Below are 7,125 nucleotides of genomic sequence, written 5' to 3'. Positions count from 1 at the left end.
TCCCCATGTGCAGTTTCAGACCGTAGTCTGGCTTTTTTATGGCAGTTTGGGAGCAGTGGCTTCTCCTTGCTGAGTGGCCTTTCAGGTTACGTCGATATTGGAATCGTTTAACTGTGGATATAGATACTTATGTACCTGTTTCCTCCAGCATCTTCACAAGGTCCTTTTGCTGTTGTTCTGGGATTGTTTTGCACTTTTCGCTACAAAGTACATTCATCTCTAGGAGACAGAACGTGTCTCCTTCCTGAGCGGTATGATGGCTGTGTGGTCCCATGGTGTTTATACTTGCGTATTATTGTTTGTACAAATGAACGTGGTACCTTCAGACATTTGAAAATTGCTCCCAATGATGAACGAGACCTTTGGAAGTCTACAAAAACTGTTTTTGAGGTCTTAGCTAATTTCTTTTGATTTCCCTATGATGTCAAGCAAAGTGGCACTGAATTGGAAGATGGGCCTTGAAATACATCCACAGGTACACCTCCAATTGATTCAAATTATGTCAATTAGGCTATCAGAAGCTTCTAACGCCATGACATCATTTTCTGGAATTTTCCAAGCTGTTTAAAGGCACAGCCTTTAGTGTATGTAAACTTCTGACCCACTGGAATTGTGTTACAGTGAAATAATCTGTCTGTAAACAATTGTTGGAAAAGTAGATGTCCTAACTGACTTACCAAAACTATAGTTTGTTAACAAGGAATTTGTGGAGTGGTTGAAAAACGAGTTTCAATGACTCCAACCTAAGTGTATGTAAACTTCCGACTTCAACTGTACATAGCCTATATTGAAATAACAGACACGAGCCAAGCATGTTTACCTGTATAATGTAATTGGTTATAAGACCTCTATGATTAATTTAATTTTGTCAGTTCTACCACCTCTACCACAATGGCTAGTTTTAAACAGGATTACATTTTATCTTGTAGTAAGGTTTCAGCTTCAGTCCACAGGGGGGCACTGTCAAAAGATATGTGCTTCAGTCAGAAAAACCTTCTCTCATCTCTTCGGTCTCAGCTAGCTATCCAGCCAAGCTAGTTACAGAAACGAAACCCATCAAATACACTCTCTGGAACTAAACACTTTTCCTAATATCATGATATATATCATGACATCCTTAGCTTGACCATTTACCAAATATACTGTTAAATAACTCTGACTGACACTCAATAGCTAACGCTAGCTTAGTAGCATTAGCCAACCCTTATGCTGAGGGAGACTAGCTAACGTAAACTCACGTAAACTCGTACATCGCCTTGATCCGTACAATTGCCCTTATTTTAGCGCCCCCAAAACGTAATACTTCCAGATCAACTGTAATGTCAATACCATTGTAAAGCACAATTTCTCCCCTTTCCAACAGAATCAATTACATAACCTAAACATTACCCGTTTCTGCATAATTCAAGCAGGCAATGAGCCCCGTCGGGTCTTTTAAAAAATGGCGGGTGGGGAAGCAAAACTAATGTGTGATAGTGAGAAGGAGAGATCACGTGTCGGGAAATTGCTTTTTTTCACTCGATCTGTCCAACTTATCACCTTATCGCTTCTAAAATGTAAATAAAACACTATAAAGAGTTTATATAATGTGTCATTACATGCCTATTTGAAGGTTTGTGTCGAATTTGAATCGGGTTTTTAGGGCGGTGCTAAAGTGACCTTAGAAGTAAACAGCTGCTTTGAGAATGGTGATCGCATGCAATGTGTCACGTTCTGACCTTTATTTCCTTTGTCTTGTATTCATTATTTAGTATGGTCAGGGCGTGAGTTGGGGTGGGCAGTCTATGTTTGATTTTCTATGATTTGGGGATTTCTATGTTTCGGCCTAGTATGGTTCTCAATCAGAGGCAGCTGTCATTAGTTGTCTCTGATTGTGAATCATACTTAGGTGGCCTGGGTTGCACTGTTTGTTTGTGGGTGATTGTCTATGTTAGTTGCTTGTGTCAGCACAGTCCTTATGATAGCTTCACTGTCTTTATTTGTTTATTGTTTTTGTATTCAGTGTTCACTTCTTTCTTTAATTAAACATTCATCATGAACACATACCACGCCACATTTTGGTCCTCTGATCCTTCTCGCCTCTCCTCTTCAGATGAAGAGGAGGAAGATCGTGACACAATGATGACGCAAAAAATGACTAGGTATCCCCCCTTACCCCCGTCCTTGCATTTAATCACCATCTCTTCGAAAGATCTTCTAAGCTAATTCACAATGATATTGGGCTGGATGCTGATAGGGGAAACTTGCTGATTGATCAGAGAAATCATAGTCAAAGCTTTTCTTTTAGTCTATTTACGAAAAAGTCCTGGTGCTTTACTAGCAATAGACAACAAGAAATCCACAGGGGCCAACCAATTGGATCTTGGTCTCCTTAAGTCTACAGGACCCATCATTGTTGGCTCAATAACCCACATTTTGTATTTAGCATCATCAGGAAATATTCCAAAAGTATGGAAATCAGCTCCTGTGCTGCCACTCCATAATTGCAGGGATAGTAGTGATCTTAATAATTATCGCCCCATTTCAAGGCTTCCTTGTCCAGTGAAGAATCTTGAATCCTTGGTAAATGTACAACTTTGCACTTTTTTATCAGAGCAATGTATCTTGAATGTAAAAAACAATCAGGGTTTAGGCCTGGGCATAGCACTATTACAGCTACCACTTTAGTTGTTGATCTTGTCAATGCTTTAGACACTAAAGTGAAATGTGCTGCTTTGTTTGTGGACCTGTCAAAAGCTTTTGATTCTATTGATCATGCTATTATATTGAACAGGTTATCAGTGATAGGCCTGAGCTCTGACACCTGTTCATGGTTTCATTAATTTCTTAATGACAGAACTCAGGCCATCGTGATTGATGGGGTTAAGTTTGAATATCTTGAAGTACATCTTGTACCACAGGGGTCGATTTTGGGACCTGTTCTCTTCACTATTTATATAGTCAATCTAAAAAATGAGTCAATCTAAAAAATATATACATTTCATCTGTATGTGGATGATACTATTTCGATGTTATTGCACCTACTGTTGATCTGGCTGTGTCAAAACTAGTCAGATTTTATAGTGATGTAGGAATCCATTGCTGATTTAATACTTGTGCTTAATACAGGCAAAATGAAATACATGTTGTTTTTAAACTCTCATAAGAATGTTTCAGATGAAATGCATGTTTCTCTAATCGAACGTGTTCCTGCACATTTGGATTGATATGGATTTGATGTTTAAGAAACATTTAGATGAGCTGGTGAAGAAGCTAAGATTTGTCTTTTTCTACAGAAACAGATTGTGCCGTTCTCTAAGCAGTAGGTAGCAGATTATTCAGTCAACCTTTATCTGTTCTTGATTATGGCGATATTCTTTTTTTATTTTTATAGTGCAGCTGCTACTACTCTTAACCCTTTGGATGCCATTGTAACGGAGACTCAGGGAGTCAGGAAGCAGGTGCAGTCGATGAGTTTAATAGGAACAAACATGGAGTGAATACAAAAACAGGAGTAGTGTGTAAACACGAGAAATAAAACTCTACCTAACGGGTGATACAACGGAGTGCTAGATAAAGGGGAAGACATGGCGGCCATCTACCATGGCACCCTTCGATTTGTTACAGACAGTTTTGACACTCATCACTGCGTCCTGTATCAAAAGGTTGTCTGGACTTCGCTAAAAGAACTGTTACACATTAGTAGGCTATTATGTAAGTGCCCTCTGGTGTTCAGAAAATGACATGAACATCTGTGATGGATATAGAACAAATATCTTTCCCTAAAGTCATTAAGAAAAGGTGATAACGAGCAAGAAAGGGAGAAAGTAAGAAAATTGTGTAGTTTGATTACAACACTTTATTTTAATCATCAATAATAAGTAATCTAGCCTACTTCAAAAATGGGTAGGTTGCAGTAGTAATTCAGCTTAGGCCTACTAATACATATGCATACTGGTAGCTAGCTGAATATTCATGTCAAGGTGACATGTCAGTAAGGCATAAGCATTTTTCCTTTGCTACCACTTCATATTCGAATAATAAAGTAGAGCGTGTAATAAGTTGGGCTATCCAGAGCATCTTTTCGACACCCTTTGTTCACTCCCATGAACCGCAAGAACTGACTTGTGATCTGGGACATCTGGGTCTTCAGCTGCTTAGGTACAGCAAAAGTTAACTTTGCATCACTCAGGCTCTGCCTGGTCTATCTCGGAAGTCTTCAAATAGTGGGCTGGAACAGAGAGAGGAATGATCAGTGTTAACAACTATACATGTTGGAGATGAATGGTGACTGGATTGACACACTTACAGCACCCTATTCTCTATATGGTGCACTAGAGCCCTATTGGCAGTGGTCAAATGTAGTGCGCTACATAGGGAATAGTGTGCTATTTCGGATTCACATGATAATTTATAGCATCAATGGTACTGGTGTCAAAAGTTGTCTGTGGTCTTACAGATTCCAGAGCTTCACCAAGGTATCTCAGTGTCTTTTCCCAGGCGCTGTTGGAGTCTCGCCATTGGTGCCATGAGGTAGGGTCCATAAAATTCTCTGGCATAGTCCCATAAGCTCCACAGGTCTGGAGGTCTCAAGTTGTTCAGGAGATGTCTGCCGATAACGCTGCAAACATCTAGGCATATCTTCGTGTCGAGGATGTCCCTCCTCAAACCTTCCTAGAGATGCAAGACGTGGGCAGGCACACTCACTCAGGATGTCCCGGGGCCAGATTGCTGGTGAGCTTCAGACGATGCTCGTTCTCATACAGCAAGTGGAGACGGTAGAAACAGACTCTGCTCTGTTGAAAAGTGAGCAGATGGCGTCTCATCGGGGCGATGATGGGGTTCACCATGTCGTTGTTAAGCAAGGTCAGCTCATTCTCCATTAAAGGCGAACCCCCCCCCCCAAATATTGCGGAACAATTCCTTAAGCAGATGCTTCAGGATGGTGGTGGTGGTGTGGAGAGGAAAGAAGAGTCCTTTTTAACAGCTCTAGTTTTTTTCAGAGATGTGTCCTCTGCAATAAATACAGGGGTCTTCACGAGGCTGAGCTCCACTTTGGACTGGTTGATGATTTTAGTTTGGGACTCAACAACGATCTGGCATTTGGTCAGAGATGTGTCCTTAGTAAGTACAGTGCATTCTGAAAATATTCAGACCTTGATTTTTTTTTCTCCACATTTTGTTATGTTACATCCTTATTCTAGAATTGATTAAATTGTTTTCCCTCCCTCATCAATACACACACAATACCCCATAATGACAAAGCAAAAACAGGACTTTAGACAATTTGGAGGGGGGGCATCGCTGCACAGCTATTTGTAGGTCTCTCCAGAGATGTTTGATCGGGTTCAAGTCCGGCCTCTGGCTGGGCCACTCAAGGATATTCAGAGACTTGTCCCGAAAGCACTCCTCGTTGTGTGCTTAGGGTTGCCTCAGTCTGAGATCCTGAGCGCTCTTAAGCAGGTTTTCATCAAGGATCGCTCTGTACTTTTCTCTATGAATCTTTCCCTCGATCCTGACTAGTCTCCCAGTCCCTGCCACTGAAAAACATCCCCACAACATGATGCTGCCACCACCATGCTTCACCGTAGGGATTTCCTCCAGATGTGACGCTTGGCATTCAGACCAAAGAGTTCAACCTTGGTTTCATCAGACCAGAGAATATTATTTCTCATGGTCTGAGAATCCTTTAGGTGCCTTTTGGTAAACTCCAAGCGGGCTTTCATGAGACTTTTACTGAGGAGTGGCTTCCGTCTGGCCACTCTACCATAAAGGCCTGATTAGTGGAGTGTTTCCAGAAGGACAACCATCTCCACATAGGAACTCTGGAGCTCTGTTAGAGTGACCATTGGGTTCTGGTCACCGCCCTGATCAAGGCCCTTCTCCCCGGATTGCTCAGTTTGGCCAGGTGGCCAGTTCTCGGTGGTTCCAAACTTATTCCATTTAACAATGATGGAGGTCACTGTGTTCTTGCGGAGCGTCAACGCTGCAGAAATGTTTTGGTACCTTGCCCCAGATCTGTGCCTCGACACAATCCTGTCTCAGAGCTCTACTGACAATTCCTTCGACTTCATGGCTTGGTTTTTGCTCTGACATGCACTGTCAACTGTGGGACTGTCACGCCCTGACCTTAGAGATCCTTTTAATCCTCTATTTGGTTAGGTCAGGGTGTGACAAGGGTGGGCAATCTATGTTTTCTATTTCTTTGTTGGCCTGATATGGTTCCCAATCAGAGTTACCTGTCTATCATTGTCTCTGACTCAATCAATCAAATGTACCACTTGTGGACTCCAATCAAGTTGTAGAAACAACTCAAGGATGATAAATGGAAACAGGATGCATCTGTGCTCAATGTTGAGTCTCATAGCAAAGTGTTTGAATACTTATATAAATATATTTCTGTTTTTTATTTTTTGTAGATTGATGAGGACCTTTTATTTAATCAATTTTAGAATAAGGCTGTAACATAACAAAATGTGGAAAAAGGGAAGGGGTCTGAATACTTTCCGAATGCACTGTATATGGCTCTCTAGGTGGGCTGGGCTTCACTTCGGACAAGTTAACAATTTCGGTAGGGAGGAGAAAAAGTGGGACACTTTTTCAACAACAGGAGGTTTGGTCAGAAATGTTGCCCCTTTAAGTCTAGGGCCCTGCATGTAGGTGGGCATGACTTTGGACCATTCAACATAATCTCAATCGGCAAGAGAATGGGACAAGAGAGCGACTCTTTTGGGGTTCTTCGCAGGTGGTCTCAACTTTGGTCCGGTCCAAAATGTCTTCCTTCCTCACTTGTAAAGACTCCTTCAGGAGACTCTCCTCTTTGTCATCCCTGATCCGATAGAGGATCTGATTCCTCCATTTGAAAAATAGCTCAAACCTTCAATATAGGACATAGAATACATAACAAAATGCATGTGATTTGGAATAGTTTTAATCCAATAAAAGAGTCAAAAGCCGAACATGGTATATTCAAGGCTACAGAATAAGAAATAAGAGTTTAAAAAAATCACATACACTACATGACCAAAAGTATGTGGACACCTGCTCGTCAAACGTCTCATTTCAAAATCATGGGCATTAATATGGAGTTAGTCCCCCCTTTGCTGCTATAATGGCCTCCACTCTTCTGGGAATGCTTTCCACTAG

Source organism: Oncorhynchus masou, chromosome 18, assembly GCF_036934945.1.
Source record: "Oncorhynchus masou masou isolate Uvic2021 chromosome 18, UVic_Omas_1.1, whole genome shotgun sequence".
Classification (NCBI taxonomy): Eukaryota; Metazoa; Chordata; class Actinopteri; order Salmoniformes; family Salmonidae; genus Oncorhynchus; species Oncorhynchus masou.
Note: the sequence above shows the minus strand (reverse complement) of the source record.